General features: G+C 43.2%; 1 protein-coding gene and 1 long non-coding RNA gene across 5 annotated transcripts in view; both read right to left on the bottom strand.

Annotated features, from left to right (window-relative positions):
* Positions 1-17,867, bottom strand: part of usp6nl (USP6 N-terminal like) — a 271,323-nt gene that overhangs the window by 183,428 nt on the left and 70,028 nt on the right. The window lies entirely within an intron of this gene.
* Positions 6,231-10,887, bottom strand: LOC125485777. The gene is made up of 3 exons (XR_007264480.1): positions 10,724-10,887; positions 7,561-7,715; positions 6,231-6,624 (listed from the first exon to the last, which is right to left on the bottom strand). It is a non-coding gene; the product is annotated as an uncharacterized LOC125485777 (long non-coding RNA).

Below are 17,867 nucleotides of genomic sequence, written 5' to 3'. Positions count from 1 at the left end.
CTATACATCCTCACACCCCACTTCCTGTAAAGACTCCATCCTATTCTCTCAGTTCCTCTGTCTCCATGGTATATGTTCAGATGAGGCTAACTTCTACAAGGGAGCCTCTGAAATGTCCACCTTCTTCCTCAACTGAGGCTTCCACAGATCCGTGGTCGACAGGGCCCTCAACCGGGTCCGATCTGTCTCCCGCACTTCCACCCTCACCCCTTCTCTTCCCTCCCGCAACAGCGGTGGGGTTCCCATTATCCTTACCTACCATCCCACCAGCATCCACATCCAGAAGATCATCAGGCACCATTTCTGCCACCTCCAGCAAATTGCCACCACCAGACATATATTCCCCTCCCCTCCCTTGTCCACCAGGGACCGTTCCCTCCGGGGCACCCTGATCCACTCTTCCTTCACTCTCAACACTCCCCCACAGTCCTACGGCACCTTCCTTTTTAATCGACAAAGGTGTAACACCTGCCCATTTACCTCCTCCCTCCCCAGTATCCAAGGGCCCAAACATACCTTCCAGGTGAAGCAAAACTTCACCGCACTTCCCAGAATCTAGTCTACGGCATTCGCTGCTCACAATGTGGTCTCCTCTACATTGGGGAAACGAAGCGTAGACTAGGTGACTGCTGCGCAGAACATCTACGTTCTGCTCGCAAAAACGACCCTGAACTACCTGTTGCCTGCCACTTTAACGCACCACCCTGCTCCCTGGCCAACATCTCTGTCTCCGGCTTGCTGCAGTGTTCCAGCGAAGCCCAACGCAAGCTGGAGGAACAACACCTCATTTTCCGCTTGGAGACCCTGCAGCCCTCCGGACTCAATATTGAGTTCAATAATTTTAGGGCCTAAACTCTTCCATGTCCCACCCCCTACCCCACACACCAGGCCTGTTATTAGTCACTAACAGTCCCCATTAACAACTATTCACCCTCCTAGCTAGATCGTTATCAACTTTTTGTCTGTCTAACTGCTCTTCTCTCTCTTTAGGCTCTATCCTATCATTTACTCCCTACCCCATCCCCCTCCCCTTTTTTCTACAGTTAAACTGATGTTTTCCCAGCCACCATCAGTTCTGAGGAAGGGTCACCGGACCTGAAACGTTAACTCTGTTTTTCCCTTCACAGATGCTGCCAGACCTGCTGAGCTTTTCCAGCAACTTTGTTTTTGGACCAAAGAGACAGTTCTGTGCTGTACATCTCTATGACTCCATGACTCTATGATCCTAATGATATTGGAAGCATGGCAGCCATTGGGTGCAGAGAAAGATCCCACAACGGCGTGGCACTGCGCACGGTGACTCAGTGGCTAGCACTGCTGCCACACAGTGCCAGGGACTTGGATTTGATTCCATCCTCAGCCGCCAGTGTGGAGTTTGCACATCCTCACTGTGTCTGTGTGGGTTTCCTCTGGATGCTCCAGTTACCTCCCACAGTAGAAGGACATGCAGATTAGGTGGATTGGCCGTGCTAAATTGCCCATAGTGTCCAGGGATGTGTAGGTTAGGTGGATTAGGCATGGGAAAGGTAGGATTACAGGGAGAATGTGTCTGAGTGGGATGCTGTTCGGAGAGTTGTTGTGGGCTTGATGGGCCGAGTGGCCTGCTTCCACACCACAGGGATGCTATGAGATAAATGACAGATAAACAGCTTTTGGTGATATGCGTTCAGAGAGTATTCTTTGATGGAGCTCCAGGAGGAATCCAGTGCTCTGCTTCAAATTGTTACAACTTGAAACTGATATCGCAGTTTAGTTTTGAAAGAAGTGGAAATATTAAGGGAGTTACATTTAGTCCTCTGTCTAAGTATCCAGTGGCCTGGAGCTTTCTTTCAGAAGATGGTGCACGAGCCAGTAGCATGACACAGAGTTCTGACCTGCCTGGGGCCAGTTGGCTTTTCAAACAGCTTTCCTGATCTTGCACTGTAACAAATAAAAATAAAAATGTTGCTGTGTTAGCAGTGGATTCAGTGTAAAGTTAACCCTTTCTAGCGAATAAAAAATTTGAAACAACAAAAGCAGAAATTGCTGGAAAAGCTCAAGGGTTCTGGCAGCATCTGTGGAGAAAAATTGGAGTTAACGTTTTCAGGTTGAGTGACCCTTCCTCAGAACTGATGCTAGCTAGGAAAATGTTGGCTTTTATGCAGAAGATAGGGTGGGGGGAGGGGGTAAGGAGTAAACAATGGGTGGGGATAGACCCCAAGGAGAGAGGACAGAACAGTTGGACAGACAAAGAAGTAGATAATGATCTGGCTAGGAGGGTGAATAGCTATTAATGGGGACTGTTAGTGGCTAGACCATGTGATAACACGACCTGGTATGTGAGAGTTAGGGTAAGGACATGGGTGAAGTTAAGATCTAAAGCTATCGAACTCGATATTGAGCCCCGAAGGTTGCAGGTTTCCCAAGCGGAAAATGAAGTGTTGTTCTTCCAGCTTTCTCTGAGCTTTGTTGGAGCACTGCAGCGAGCCTGAGACAGCGATGTTGCCCAGGGAACACGGTGGTGTGTTGAAGTGGCAGGCAACTGGAAGCTCATGGAATTTTTTATGGGCAGAATGTAGATGTTCTGCAAAGCGGTAAGCCAGGCTACGCTTCGTTTCCCCAATCTAGAGGAGACCACATTGTGAGCAGCGAATGCAGTAGACTAGATTGTGGGAAGTGCAGGTAAGGCTCTGCTTCACCTGGAAGTTATGTTTGGGCCCTTGGATGTTTTATTTAGCAATTTGAAACAGTTCAGCTTGACTGGGTTCTGTTTTATTCCAGCTTTAATTTGGTCAACAAAGGGCTGGATGTTGTGGTGGGCTATGAGATTCCATGGAAGAGTCTTGAGCCTGCGCAAGAGGATATAGTAAGCTTCCCAGAGGGTGGCTCCTTTTGGCTGCTTTTGTATTTGCAGTCCCGTTAGAGAGAGCAGGCAGGCTCTCAATGAAGCTGGCCCCCATCAGAAGGCTGCAGTTTCTGCTTCACCAGGAGAAATGGGCAGTGCCAGGGCAGGCCAGTGACATCTCAACTTGGCAAGCTGGTCTACACACTAACCAACCAGTTAGATGAATCAGGCTGGAAGGGAAACCTCATGAAGATCAGGTCTTGGCTGTAATTGTGTTCCTCCATTATATTGTCCCCTTTAGGGAAGGCACAAAGCCTGCACTCTTCAATGCACCCCCTCCCCTCACTGCCCATTCCATAGGTAGCTCGCCCCCAGCTAGCTAAGCAGAGCTGGCTATGCTTTACATTAGGGACACTCTGCCATTGTCCCGGTGGTGGAGAGGTACAAACTGCCTCTAAATGGTACTTCAGTTATGGTTTTTGGCAATCCGCCTCAGTTGATCCACTTCTCAGCATTCCCCTGGGAGTATAGCCCACTGATGGGAATGTCTCAATGCACTGTGCCAAAATGACTCCATCTTGTTATTCACCCTGTCCCCCCCACCCCCATCCCAGCTCAAAGTCTATCACCGCAGAGCCTGGAAATAGAGCAGAAAAATGTTAGTTATCAAGGCTTGTATTAACATGGTTAACCTTCACTTCCCCTGCTTCACTATGCCAACTAATGCACTTCCAATATCCCCAGTAACTTTCCTTCTGTTACTCCAAGCACTGTCCACTTTTGGAACAAAAACAATTTCATTTCATTTCCAAATGGTGGAAAATAGAGAAAAAAAATGCTCAATTCAAACATCCCACCCCTATCAGAACCTTGATGTTCTGAGGCTGACAGTCCCTCCTTTCAATAACAAAGATAGTTTCCACTTATATGGGCATGTAATTTTCCACTGGGTAGTGATGAACTGAAGGTCAGATTTTCAAAGCCAAATAAAACATTTAGTCAACTTATCTTCTTGAAATAGTTTCTTGTTTTTTGTTCTGAATTTCCTGGGACCCACCCTTTATCCTGTGAAAAATCAGCATTTGATTGGATAAATAACCATTGTATGCCCCAATTTTATTTCAGGCAATTAAGTAACTGTGGTTCTGCTCATAGACATAGCTTGTTCAATCATTTTAACATATCAATTTGGTCCTTAGTTGAAGGACAAGCCAATTTAATCATAACCAACACGCCCTCTCAATTTTTATAGTTCATAGAATGCCTACAGTGTGGAAACAGGCCCTTCTGCCCAACAAGTCCACACCGACCCGCAGAACATCCCACCCAGACCCATCCCCCTATAACCCACATAATCTACACATCCCTGAACACTACAGGCAATTTAGCATGGCCAATCCACCTAGCCTGCACAACTTTGGACTGTGGGAGGAAACCCACGCAGACACCAGGAGAATGTGCAAACTCCACACAGATAGTCGCCCAAAGGTGGAATCAAACCTGGTAAACTGGCGCTGTGAGGCAGCAGTGCTAATCACTGAGTGTATATCTCTGAGCTCCGTGCATGGTAACAGTTTCCCAAAAGTGGAAACCAGTGGATCAGCATACAACTGGCGTGCACAGATTCTCCCAGCAGGCCCTGCAGCTTCAAGGAAATATTGACCATAACATTAACATGGAGGCAGATAGCTGTTTGAATTGAAATGCAGTCACGTGCGAATGTCTGTGCTGGTCTGTCGTAATCATGTGTCCTCTACCATGAGCATTGGAGATAACTTAAACTACACTGCAATAAAGTAATTAATTCTGCTGGGTTGTACACTCAAAACATTGTGCATTAAACTTGCCTGCAGTGTAAATACAGTTAAAATTGATAAAGTAATCTTGATCAGTGCTATTCATTTTACAGCTATTTGTGAAACAGTCATGATCACAAACTGAATACCTAATCATTATATCTGGATCTTTCAACAACCAGTTTTCTGGCATGCATGTGAATCTCTATAGGCACTGCATTTCAAATACATGGGGTATATAGCACAGAAGCAATCTGGCATGGTGGCTCAGTAGTCAGCATTACTGCCTCACTGTACCAGGGACCCAGGTTCAGTTCCAGCCTTGGGCCACTGTCTGTGTGGCTTTGCTCTGGTTTCCTCCTACAGTCCAAAGATATGCAGGTTAAGTGGCCTGGCTGTGCTAAATTGCCCATAGTGTCCAGGGATGTGGGTGTTGCTGGGATTAGGTGTAAGGGGGTGAGTCTGGGTGGGATGCTCCTCAGGGAGTTGGTGTGGATCTGTTGGGCCAAGTGGCCTGTTTGCATACTGTAGGGATCCTAAACATACCAGTATATCTTTCTAAACAGCCCATTTGGTGAAATCAGTTGGTTATTTTCCTCTTGAGCATCCCATCTTTCCTCATCTAAATCGATCATCATAATCTTCTACTCACTTCTCTCTCATTTGCATGTCTAGCCTCCACTTAAATGCATCTATATTCTGCACTTCTCAGCCATTACCCGTAGTTGCCAATTCCATAATCTCACCACTTATTGAGCTACCCGCCTCCACGTTAGTGTTGCGGTCAATATTCCCTTTGGTGGCTTCCTTATTGTGATGGAAGCTGTGCTCTTTCCCACAATTGGATATATTCTCCCTTTAACAATGAATGGGACATAAACAGAAATTGCTGGAGAAACCCAATAGGTCTGGCATCATCTGTGAAGAGAAAGCAGAGTTAATGTTTTGAGTCCAGTGTGACCCTTCTTCAGAACTGGACTTAAACTGTTAATGTTGTTTTTTCTTTGCAGATGCTGCCAGACCTGTTGAGTTTCTCTAGCAATTTTGTTACAGATTTCCAGCATCCACAGTTGTTGGTTTTATCTTCGTCATAAACTGGACAAGCTTCGGATCCAGCAGTGAGATCCAGCCTTGTCCCTGTTCCGAACTACCAGTGGATCAACAGGAACAGCTGTTGCTTCGGTGGCAGCATGGTAGACCTGGTGTGGGGACTTCTGGAATGGACTGTGCGAGCGAAAGCATGGCGAAAGGGAGGAGATTGAGCCCTTGTAGGAAGTGTAGTCCCAGCATGGCTAAGCATCTTTGAAAGACTGTAATGTTTGACTTTTAGCTTTATTCTTTACTTTTTTTACTTGATACTAAGAATTACTGTAATATTTAACTTTCAACTTTGTTCTTTCTTTCAACCTTGTTCTTAAGATACTGTATCTAGGTACATGTATCTAAGATGGCGCCTTGTGTGGCGACATTATACAGTTTTCACCATACTCCTGTACTTTTGAACATGAGTGCACGTGACAACAAAATATAAAGCTAAAAAAATCAGTACAGTGTTTATATGATTAATTCTATTCTCATTACACAGTGATAAAACAAATTTTAAAAATCAGTAATACTTGGAAATTAATGTACTGGTCATACTGGAGCACTACGTTGAGATATACAGGACAAATCAGACCAGGACATCTCATTGGCACGTTGTACTGTTTTGTTCTCCCTTCTGGGTAGTGATGGTTTCGTTTCTCGGAGGTGGCCTTGGCAGTTGAAACAGTTGTTCTAACAACTCTGCAGAGGCTGAAAGACCCCTCCTCTGCTTCCTGCTTGTTATAGTACAGCTGCTTCTGCCACCAAGATGACGAATGCTCCTTCTGCGATCTGAACAAAGGTTGATTTTAACAACAGGTGGTGCTTGAATCTAGTTCAAGAGTTCCCAGTACCTCTTGTGTTTAACTCTGGAATGCGGGAACACACATAGAAACTTGACAGATTTCAAGCTGCTCCACCCTGTAATTAGAAATGTAATTAATAGCTCAACAACTGCAGTGGTAACCAGTTATACCAACCATTCATCTAAACTACAAAATACAATTAAGCACATTCGTCTGAAATTGATTTTATCACTACAAAAGCTTTTCTTTACTTTTAGTCCCTGTTACACATACATTTAATAAACTCCAGGTTTACCTCTATAACAGTACCATTGTGCAGGTGATGCCTTCTATTTTTACAAGCAATAAAACACATTTAATCACAACACAGCATTTCTGAACATTCTGTACTGCAATTACATAAACCTGGCCTTTGTTTAAAGATGCCAAGTTTCCATCCAATACCTCCAAGTGGAAATGTTGATCATGACTGGTAATAAAATAAAACTGAGTAAAGAATATTAGACAGGCTACTTATTTCTTTCCAAAATACAAGTTGGGATTCTCTCCATGGGAAACCTGTGTCAGTTGTCAATAGTGTGTTTATTGTATTGTTAAGGTTCACATCAAGATTTACTTAGACATAGACTTGTTCCTCTGGTCCTGGGTGAGGCAATGGCAACAAAACTCTGCCACTGGCCTCGTTCCATCACGATCTCTTGTATCCCAAACCAGACTGTGCCTGGTCTAGAAGACGCTCCTTGAATGGACTTCACCAGGTCTTCATTGGTCAGCGGTCAGTCTTGTTTTCTTTTCCCATTTGGCAGTGATCACTCTACCTCTGCTCTGGGAAGTGAGACATGCGTCCTGTCAGTCTCAGTGTCACAAAGTCCCGTAGGGCATCTCTGCGCAATCCTATGAGCAGTTCTTCATTAGTAATGTTTTCTCTCCAAGTGACACCCAGTATTTTATGTAGACAATGTGGTGGAAGAGATCCAATCTATCCAGCACCATAAATATTGGGGTTATAATTACAGGTCAGAATGTGGGAATTCTGTGCAAAACAACTCACCTGTGATCTTCCAAAATCTTTCCACTATCTGCAAGTGCTAAATATGTATTTTGATGTAATATTTTCCATGTGTCAGTGAGAATAGCTCCAACAGCAATCAAGAAATTCAACATGATCCAGGACAAAGCAGCCTTGATCATCAACCTGTCCAACACCTGAAACAAGCACAGAGAATGTTGGAGAGACTTAGCAAATCTGGCAGTATATATGAAGAGAGAAACAGAGTTAAAGTCTAGTATGACTCTTAGGGTCATAATGTCATACAGCACAGAAACAGACTCTTTGGTCCAACTTGTCCACGTCAATCAGACATCCCAATCTGACCATTTGACAGCATTTGGCCCACATTGCTCTAAACTCATCCTCTTCATTTACCCATCCAGGATGCCTTTTAAATGTTGTAATAGTACCCACCTCCACCACTTCCTCCGGCAGCTTATTGCATACACTCATGCCCACTGCATGATAAAGTTACCCCTCAGGTTGTTTTTAAAGCTTTCCCCTCTCACCTTGAACCTATGCCCTTTACTTTTGGACTCCTCCTCCACCCTAGGAAAAGTACGTCAGCTATTTACCCATGCCCCTCATGATTTTATAAACCTCTATAAGATCAACCCTCAGCCTCCAATGCTCCAGGGAAAACCCCCCAGCCTATTCAACATCTCCCTACAAATTAAACGCTCCAATCCCAGCAACATCCTTGTAAATCTTTTCTGCAACCTCTCAAATCTAACAACATCTTTCCTATAGACAGGTGACCAGAATTCCATGCAGTATTCTAAAAGTGGCCTCACCAATGTCCTGTACAGCTGCAATCTAATGTCCCAACTACTAAACTCAATCTTCTGACCAGTGAAGGCAAACATGCCAAATGCCTTCTTCATCACCCTGTCTACCTGTGACTCCATTTTCAAGGAACTATGAACCTGCACCCATGGGTCTCTTTGTTCGGCAACACTCCCCAGGGCCTGAACATTAACTGTATAAGTCCTGCCCCAGTTTGCCTTACCAAATTGTAACACCTCACATGTATTTAAATTAAACCCCATCTGCCACTCCTTGGCCCATTGGCCCATCTGATCAAAATCCCGATGTACTCTGAGATAATATTCTTCACTGTCCACTACACCACCTATTTTGGTGCCATCCCAAACATTCTAACCATGTCTCCGACATTCACATACAAATCATTTATTAAAATCCATGTTAAGTAGTACTGATCACACACTGAATATCTAATTATTATATCAGGATTTCTCAATGACTGGTTTTCTGACATGCACATGAATCTTCATGGGCTTTAGTTCTATAAAGTTTTTGACTATAATCTACATAGTTCTGAAGAAGTGTCATACCCAACTTGAAACATTGACTCTCTGATTCTCTCCACTGATGCTGCCAAACATTCCTGTAGCATTCTGTGTTAGATTTCTAGTATCTTCAGTGTTTTGCCTCTATCCACCACCTTTATCACCTACAGATGAACTGCAATAATGTTACGAGGATTATTCAGGTGTCACCTCACAATCCCATGACCGCAATCACCAGGAATGACAACAGCAGCGGGAGCATGGAGATATCGCCACATGCAAACTTTCCTCCTGCTCACACACCAACCTGCCCTGGAAATGTACCAAAATTTCTTCATCGTCCATGGGTCACAATTCTTCAACTCCCTACCCAACAAGCACCAGGAGGTGCCCCTACACCACACGGACTGTGTCAGTTCAAGAATGCAACTCACATTGGCATGGTGGCTCAGTGGTTAGCACTGCGGCCTCACAGCGACAGGGACCTGCGTTCAATTCCACCCTCGGGTGACTGTCTGTGTGGAGTTTGCACATTCTCCCCGTGTCTATGTGGGTTTCCTCTGGGTGCTCTGGTTTCCTCCCGCAGTCCAAAGATGTGCAGGTTAGGGTGGATTGGCCATGCTAAGTTGCCCATAGTGCTGAGGGATGTGTAGCTTAGGTGGGTTTATAGGGGGGTGGGTCTGGGTGGGATGCTCTGAGGTTTCGTGTGGACTTGTTGGGCCGAATGGCCTGTTTCCACACTGTAGGGATTCTATGATAACCTATGAATTTTAAGGACCAGTAGAGAGAGGTGAGAAACACTGGCCTTGCCATTGATACTCATGCTCCTCGAGTTATGAATAAAAAACAAAGTGGGGACATTCACTGATTGACTTTATTGATTGATAAGACTTTCTTTGTTGGAAATACCGTATGATACTATGATTGTTCAGTTTGGTGTTTGGTCAGGCATCTCAGTCGCTGTTCGGTTAACTTTCTTTTCCTTTCCTTTGGTTTTTTCACCTTCTCTCCTGAAGGCACTGAATTGAGTTAGAATTTGCTTCTACAGCTAGTGACTAGCCATTATGAGCTGCCCAAGTGGCCATTCCTCATGTGTGATCCTGGACAGTCGGGTATTAAGCAGCAACCTGATCAAATTTTCACCCAATATCCTGCCAAATGCATTCTCCATTGTAGTTCCACAAAAACAATTAGAAACTGAAAATCTGGCTGAACTTTTAAAATGGAAAAACTTCCACTGAAGGATCAGTCTTTAAAGTGTTAATCTACCTTTTGACATCCAGATTTTGACACACTTGTTGTTCCTTCCAATATTTCTTTTCTCTCTTAACTCACGGCCCATTTTCACATTGACTTTAACAATTATGCTGACACCTTGGGATTTATTCACACCATGCCTCTGCCCTCCCCCTGATCTTTCCTGCCCTGAGCACCAAATAGACAAAACACTCCAAGAACATTAATTCCCTGTGGCCTATACTCTCCGCACACACAGTATTGTATCTATATCATTTCTGTTCAGATATAACGCATTCAACTTGTACTAACCCCACCTCCCCCAGAAAGAGTTGAAATGCATCAAGCTGCCTGCACCAGCTCCCCAGCCACATAGCCATCTGCTCCATCCATCTATTTCTATACTCACTAATATGTGGCACAGTAATCCTGAGATTACTACCTTTGAAGTTCTGCTTTTCAATGTTTAACCTAATTCCCTAAAGCCTGCTTGTAGGCTTCATTCCTCTGTTGAATTTGTTCACCACCATATTAGACAATAGCATTTCCCATTCCATATTAAACAGTGCGTCTCCACATTCCTAACCATATTTAAAAACAGATTTTATTCATGTCACCTTTGTTTCTTCAGCCAGACTGTTGTGTCCATGATAGCCAAATGACCTCTTCAAATGCTGTAACGATTCAGTGATTCTGTATTTAAACCAGTGTTCACAGGCAATTCAACCTCATTGGAAGTTTCAGGCAGTCCCCAGATTGTGAACAGGTTGCGTTCTGGAACCTATTCGCAAGTCAATTTATACACAAGTCAGAACATAATGCAGGACAACGTAAAGCAGCTGTTTGCAAGTACAGGAAATGTTTGTTTTTTTTTATTCATGTTGGATCTTTAATGAGATCATGTTTGCAAGAATGAATGTCTGTAAATTGGACATTTGTAAATTGGGGACTCTCTTGAATAACAGTACCATAATATCCGTGACCACGGAACATGCCATTAGACCATAGTCCTTCCATATGATGGGCATTGCTGGGGTTGGATCGCATCATCAAACCCTCCCACCCATTTACGAAACCCCACATCTCTGCCATTCCCACTCCTGACCCCACCCTCCCCCTGCCACCCTCCCATCCTCCTTGTAAAGTGGCCGCCAATATTTTAATGGTTTTGACTACAGCACTAACTGGCCCAGCAGGGAGGCCTTTCTATTCTGATGTGGCAGGTTAATTTTATACCTCTTCTTAAGACTGGTGCAACAAATAAAAATATTTCAAGGAAGCTCTTTAAATGGCGGCACTAAAAAACAAATTTAGCCTATCGTAAGCCCCTGTATACCTCCTAAGATCCCTATTTATTTCCAAGCCTCCTGTGTCACCTCTTGGGTCCCGCTGTATCACTGAGCAGACTGTTACTGAATGACCTCATGTTTTCTAATCCTTTAAAACACTTGGGAAATACAACTGGATCAGTAGATATACCACATTGAATGATATCTTAGGGGGTTAGTGAAAACTAGATCTGGATTTTCTTTTTTCCTTCAACCCAATGTAAAATGATGATGTTGCTGGATTCTAAGACACCAAACAGGAGTAATCAGATAAAAGTGTGGTAAACTCATCAAACTCGACATTTTAAATCTATCAGATGATTCAATGACTTAAGCAATTACAGCCGTGCTCAAATGGACAGCCAAAACTGGTTTTCAGAGTGAATTTATGTTGCATGTATAACATTTTGTGTGAACCATTTTCAGGTTTGTCGTTAAGCTAAATTAGAAATTTTAATTAAAATGGAGAACGAGAGCCCTCAGAGGGAAATTATGACACACTGTTTTCATTTTACACAAGTTGAAGGCTAAAAGCCTTTGTAGTCTCAAGTGTGGACCCATGGGCAATGCACACTTGCCCACCTTTTATTTAAGTATTTAGAGCATGTGGAGCCCATCCAGTTTCTGCTGCTGGGATCCTGAAGGTGTGGACAGGACTCTGATGGAATGCTCTCTGAATTGAAGCTATTTCTAAAACTTTCTGAAGAAGGGTCCAGACCTGAAACGTCAGCTTTCCTGCTCATCTAATGCTGCTTGGCCTGCTGTGTTCATCCAGCTCTACACCTTGTTATCTCAGATTCTCCAGCATCAGCAGTTCCCACTAGCTCTAAAACTTACTATCAAGTTTCACAATGAGGAACAACCGGAAGGCGCTAACCTTGGTGGAGCGACAACTTAATAAGAGGCTAACAACACGTAAAGCTGATGGAAGGAAATAAATTGGCAATAAAATGTTGCAATAAGTAAATAAACTAAGGTGTTGGAAAGTTGCTGCAGTTTTTGGAGCTCTAAGACACTTGCATGTGTACAATGTCACAGGGTTTAGGTCGATCCTGAACACGGAATGTACTTTTTTATCTTTGTACAGATTATCCGTATGGACCTTATCCATTGTTGAAAATAAAAATTGCAATAAAAATTGGGTTGGGCTAATCGACACAGCTGCAGTTAAAGGCACATGCAGTGCATCAAGAACCGGATCACACCGACACAAGGTAATTGGCAAAGACCCAAACAGAAGATAACATGCCCCTTTTTTTCTCTCAGGGTGCTCCGATTGGAATGGAATTCCTGAAAGGATACACAAAGCAGATTTAATAGCTGTTTTGAAAAGTGAATTGGAGTTGAAACAGAATAATTTGATCTGATTTGATCTATTTATTGTCACGTACATCTTGCTAGAAAATATTGTGAAAAGTGTTGTATAGTGTCGCCGCTGTCCTTTGCCATCTTAAAACACAGACCAAAACATAAAAATGTAGCGGCAGAAAAATTAAGAAATAAATAAAAATGTGTTCAGCTTTACAGTCCTTGTTGTTAAGTGCTCCACTCTGGGCACGAGTTCCTCTCACTACTGCTGGAAAGAAAGTTGTCATTTTTTGGCGCCATCTTGCCTCTACCGACTCCCTCGCCACTATGAGTCCTCACTGGACCTTGGTCAATGTAGTTGCCACCGATGCTGCTGGTTACTGCAGTGGCCAAAATCGACCCTGTTGTAGTCATGAGTCCGCTTTGGGCCCACCTCGCAGATACCACCGGGTATTGTACTGGCCCCAAACCCGCCTCCGATGCCACCATCATGAGTCCGTGCCTGCTGGGCCCTACTCACCACTGCTGCTGATGCTGATGCTGCAACCGAGCTCTTCACCAAGAGGTATGTAAAATAAAACAGAAGGCAAAATAAAAATGAAAAGAGGAGAGGACGAGCCTCAGGTTCGGAAGCCCTACCCTACTGCCATCTTACCGGAAGTTCATTCAGCATAGCAGGGGAGTGGGACTAATTGAATGGCTCTTTCCAAGGGCCAGCACTGGAATTGGCTGAATGGCCTACTTCTCTGCTATAAGACTCAATGATTCAATGAGCTGCAGGGGTAAAGGTTCATCCTGAAGGGGCCAGAGGACAGCAGGCAACTCAGTCAGGAGGCTATGCTCTCTACTCCAGAAGGTTCTGAGGCCAATTTTAAGGCCCAGCAGCTATAAAAACAGGGGTTTAGTTATCATCAATTCCCAGTACGACCCAATGGCACTGAGGCCAATTTTATCTCAGTGCATACTGTGCCCACCAGGTCATAAATTGCTTCCTGATGTAATAACTAGGCAAAAAACCAATATGTGTGCTGATATATATCAGCACTTTCAGGCTGCACGCGTTGTCACCCTCAGCCAGAAACTACTCCTCGTGTCTGAAAAACTGGGACTCTCCAGGATGAGTGATTTCCATTCTAATCAGGTTTTGTCCTGTCCAAACTTTAGTGAGTCAGATGGATTTTTTCCCTGACGATCAATAATGGATTCATGGTCAACACTACATTTCTTAATTCCAAATATTTATTGAATTCAAATTCCACCATCTGCCATGGCGGGATTCGATCCCAGGTCCCCAGAACGTTATCTGGGTCTCTGGATTAACAGTCTAGTGAGAATATACTAGACCATCGCCTCCCCTGTTTTAATGTTAAGGGACAGAAATGATGTGATTTTTTTTCCAAATTAGAAATAATTTAAGATTTTCTTAATGTAGAAGGTAAAATAATTTTACTCGAATTTCCTAATCAGTTCATTAAAAATAATAGAGGTAACTCTGAATAGTGGTGACAACATGAAGACAAAAGAGCCATTTGCATTTATTTAGCATCTTTCACAACCTTAAGACACTTTAAAATCCTTCACGGCCACTGCTGTAATGTAGAAAACATGGCAGAAACTCAGCAGGTCATGTCAATAACATGGGGTGTGTTTATGAGATTAGAGAGTCCTCACTGCCAAAAAGGACCTCAAAATTTTGCAAGGCAGTGAGAATTCAAAGGATAATCCTGAATGTGCAATGTTTTACTGGGGGGTCACCAAAACCAAGACCTCAAAAGGTTTGGTCCATGTGAAAAGAAACACTTCCACAGCTAACAGTAAGTTGTTGTGTGATTTTTACAATTGTAGAACATTGAATCTTTAAGGGCTGTGTCAAAGATCCAGTAGCTCACGTACATTGTATTAAATCAATGATTTATTTTGCTGCAATGTTTTATTCAATGATTATGTGATAACACGTCCTTTCCTTTGGCTACCTCTCAGCAGCTCATTCTCAGGCCTTCCTGAAGTTCCTTACAGCCAATGAAGTATTTTTTAAAGGGCAGTGATTGTTATGTAGGAAAACTCAGTGCGGTTTGATCACAGGTAGTTCCACAAACAGCCAAATGAATTTGGTAATTTTGTAATTTGGCTTTTGATTGCAAGACACAGGCTGACCATGACATCAAGAAAACCCCTGAAGCTTTCAATTCTTGCTGGATTTCCCCTTCTACATCGAAAATCACAGGCTACATTGAAATATAATCCTGCTGTTCACTTTCTCGATTGCTGGCATTAATGCTATATGTGGATACCTCTTAACAAGGTAGATCTGAGTGATTAATCAATGTGTTTGCATCCTTGTTTAAACTGAGCTGGATCTACAAGGTCAGAGGGATTGACGTGCAGGACAGGTGGCCTCAATCTCCTTACTTTAACAATTGTACTGTTGTCAAGATTAAACGAGGCACAACCCCACGCACTGTATCATAAGACCAAGCCCTTTTTGGGCGTTACAGAAACATTTGATAGTCATGCATGAATCATTCTGATTTTTGAGGGCTCTTTTCTTGCAGCCACTGGAATTGTAGCTGTTCAGCTGAGTCCTGCAGACTTTCATTGTCACAACTAGATTTTGAAAGAACATTACAGGCACAAAGACTGGAGTGTGTTTTAAAGTGTCCATGTTGCATTATTCCCTTGTACATCTGACATTTTCTAAATAACTTAGCCAAGCTCAAATAATTTAGGCAGATTAGGAAAAATTGATCATGGAGGTGAATGGCTTGTTAAGGGGCCAAATTAATTGAAATGTTTGGTAAGTGTATATACACCAAACACAGTACAATCGTTCAACTCATCTAACACTACACAGAAAATGTTTCTGTGTTACATAGAAACGTAGAAGATAGGAGCAGGAGGAGGCCACTCAGCCCTTCGAGCCTGCTCCGCCATTCATCATGATCATGTGGTTATGGTGAGTGGGCGGGTAAGTGGAGCTGAGTCTCAAAGATAAGCCATGATCTTATTAAATGGCGGGGCAGGCTCGAGGGGCCAGATGGCCTACTCCTGCTCCTAGTTCTTATGTTCTTATGTCTGATCATCCAACTCAATAGCCTAATCCTGCCTTCTTCCTACAACCTTTGATCCCATTCGCCCCAAGTACTATATCTAGTCACCTGTTGAATACATTCAATGTTTTGGCATCAATTGCTTCCTGTGGTAATGAATTCCACAGGCTCACCTCTCTCTGGGTGAAGAAATGTCTCCTCATCTCCATCCTAAATCGTCTACCCTGAATCCTCATACTGTGACCCCTAGTTGTTGTTGAACGTAACATGGTTACAACTGAAGACATATTTACCTTTCATTTTTGCTGGTGACTTCTGAAGCACAAATCTTGTACATTGAATAGTATTGTTTAATGTAACCATTAACAACATCAAAATGAGCAAACTTGGTCTCTAAGTCTGTCCCCAGAGTGCTGCCTTTGTCTTGGAACTTCCACAGGGATCAGTAAATTCCTTAGTGATTTTCACTGATATAGAATCTTGGAGATTTCAGGCTGTGCCAGGGCTCGACTTGATCACCTACATTGTATTAAATCTGTGATTTCATTTGTTGGAATGTTTTGTTCAATGACAAAGCGATTGCACTGTTTTCATTTGGGTATCTCTCAGCAGCTTAGTCTCAGGATGTCCTGAAGTTCCTTACAACCAACAAAGAATCTTTAAAATGCAGCAACTGTTGTCTTGTATAATCACGGTCGATTGTCATAAAAACCCATCTGGTTCACTAACATCTTCAGGGAAGGAAGTCTGCTGCCCTTACACAGTCTGGCCTACATGTGACTCTACACCCACAGCAATGTGGTTGAGTCTTACCTGCCTTCTAAGCAATTATTATTCACTTGTGGGATGTGGGCATTGCTGACTAGCCATCATCTATTCCCCATCCCTAGCTGCCTCTGAACCGATTGGCTCACTGAGCCATTTCAGAAAGCAGTTAAGAGTTAACCACATTGCTGTGGGTCTGGAATCACGTGTAGGCCAGACCAGATGATGATGGCAGATTTCCTTCCCTAAAGGTCATTAGTGAGCCAAATGGATTTTTCCAACAATTGGCAATGGTTTCATAGTCATTAGCAGATTCTTAATGTTTTGTTAAATTGAATTCAAATTTCACCATCTACTATGGCGGGATTCAAGCCCAGGACTCCAGAACATGAGCTGAGTTTCTGGATCAATAAGTCTAGCAATAACACCGCTATGCCATCACCTCCTCTAGACAGGAGAGACGGCCAAAAATGCTGGCCAAGCTAGTGACTGGCACATCCAATGAAAGATTTTCTTAAAGAAAAATACAGCGCTCTTTGCTCATGGATCAGTAGCACTCTTGTATCACAGTGAGATGGGACTAAGATCTGCCGTAGAGATTTGAGTATATATTCCAGTCTGCCACTTCAATGCAGCACTGAAGGGATGTAGCACTGTTAAATAGAACATAGAACATAGAACAGTACAGCACAGTAAAGGGCCTTCGGCCCACAATGTTGTGCCGACCTATTATCCTACTAAGATCAATCTGCCCTGCATATCCTACATTTTACTATCCTCCATGTGCCTATCCAGGAGTCGCTTAAAAGTCTCTAAAGTATCTGACTCCACTACCACTGCCAGGAGCACATTCCACACGCCCACCACTCTCTTTATAAAGAACCGACCTCTGACATCATCCCTATACTTTCCTCCAATCACCTTAAAATTATGCCCCCTCGTAATAGTCATTTCCGCCCTGGGAAAAAGTCTCTGACTACCCACTCTATCTATGCCTCTCATCATCTTGTACACAAATAGGGCAATGAAAAAGGGCAAAGAAGTGAAACCCTTTGCAATGGATTAAATTTGAAGAAATGGGGAACTATTCAGTGTCCTGGCCAACAAAAAAAATTCCTAAAAGCTATGTGGTCCTTATCATATTGTAATTTATGGAACCTTGCTTGCTTTGTGCTTACTTCCTTACATAAAAATAATGATTATACTTCAAAACTACTTCATAAGATGTCCACATCACCTTACATCCAAAGATCATACGAAGTGTACATAGATCAAGTTCGCACTTTTCTAGAAATGAATTTAATAAAATCAGT

The sequence above is a fragment of the Rhincodon typus genome, chromosome 22 (genome assembly GCF_021869965.1).
Source record: "Rhincodon typus isolate 14 chromosome 22, sRhiTyp1.1, whole genome shotgun sequence".
Taxonomy (NCBI): domain Eukaryota; kingdom Metazoa; phylum Chordata; class Chondrichthyes; order Orectolobiformes; family Rhincodontidae; genus Rhincodon; species Rhincodon typus.
The sequence above is the reverse complement of the archived record's forward strand: the minus strand, read 5'-3'. Positions and strand labels throughout refer to the sequence as shown.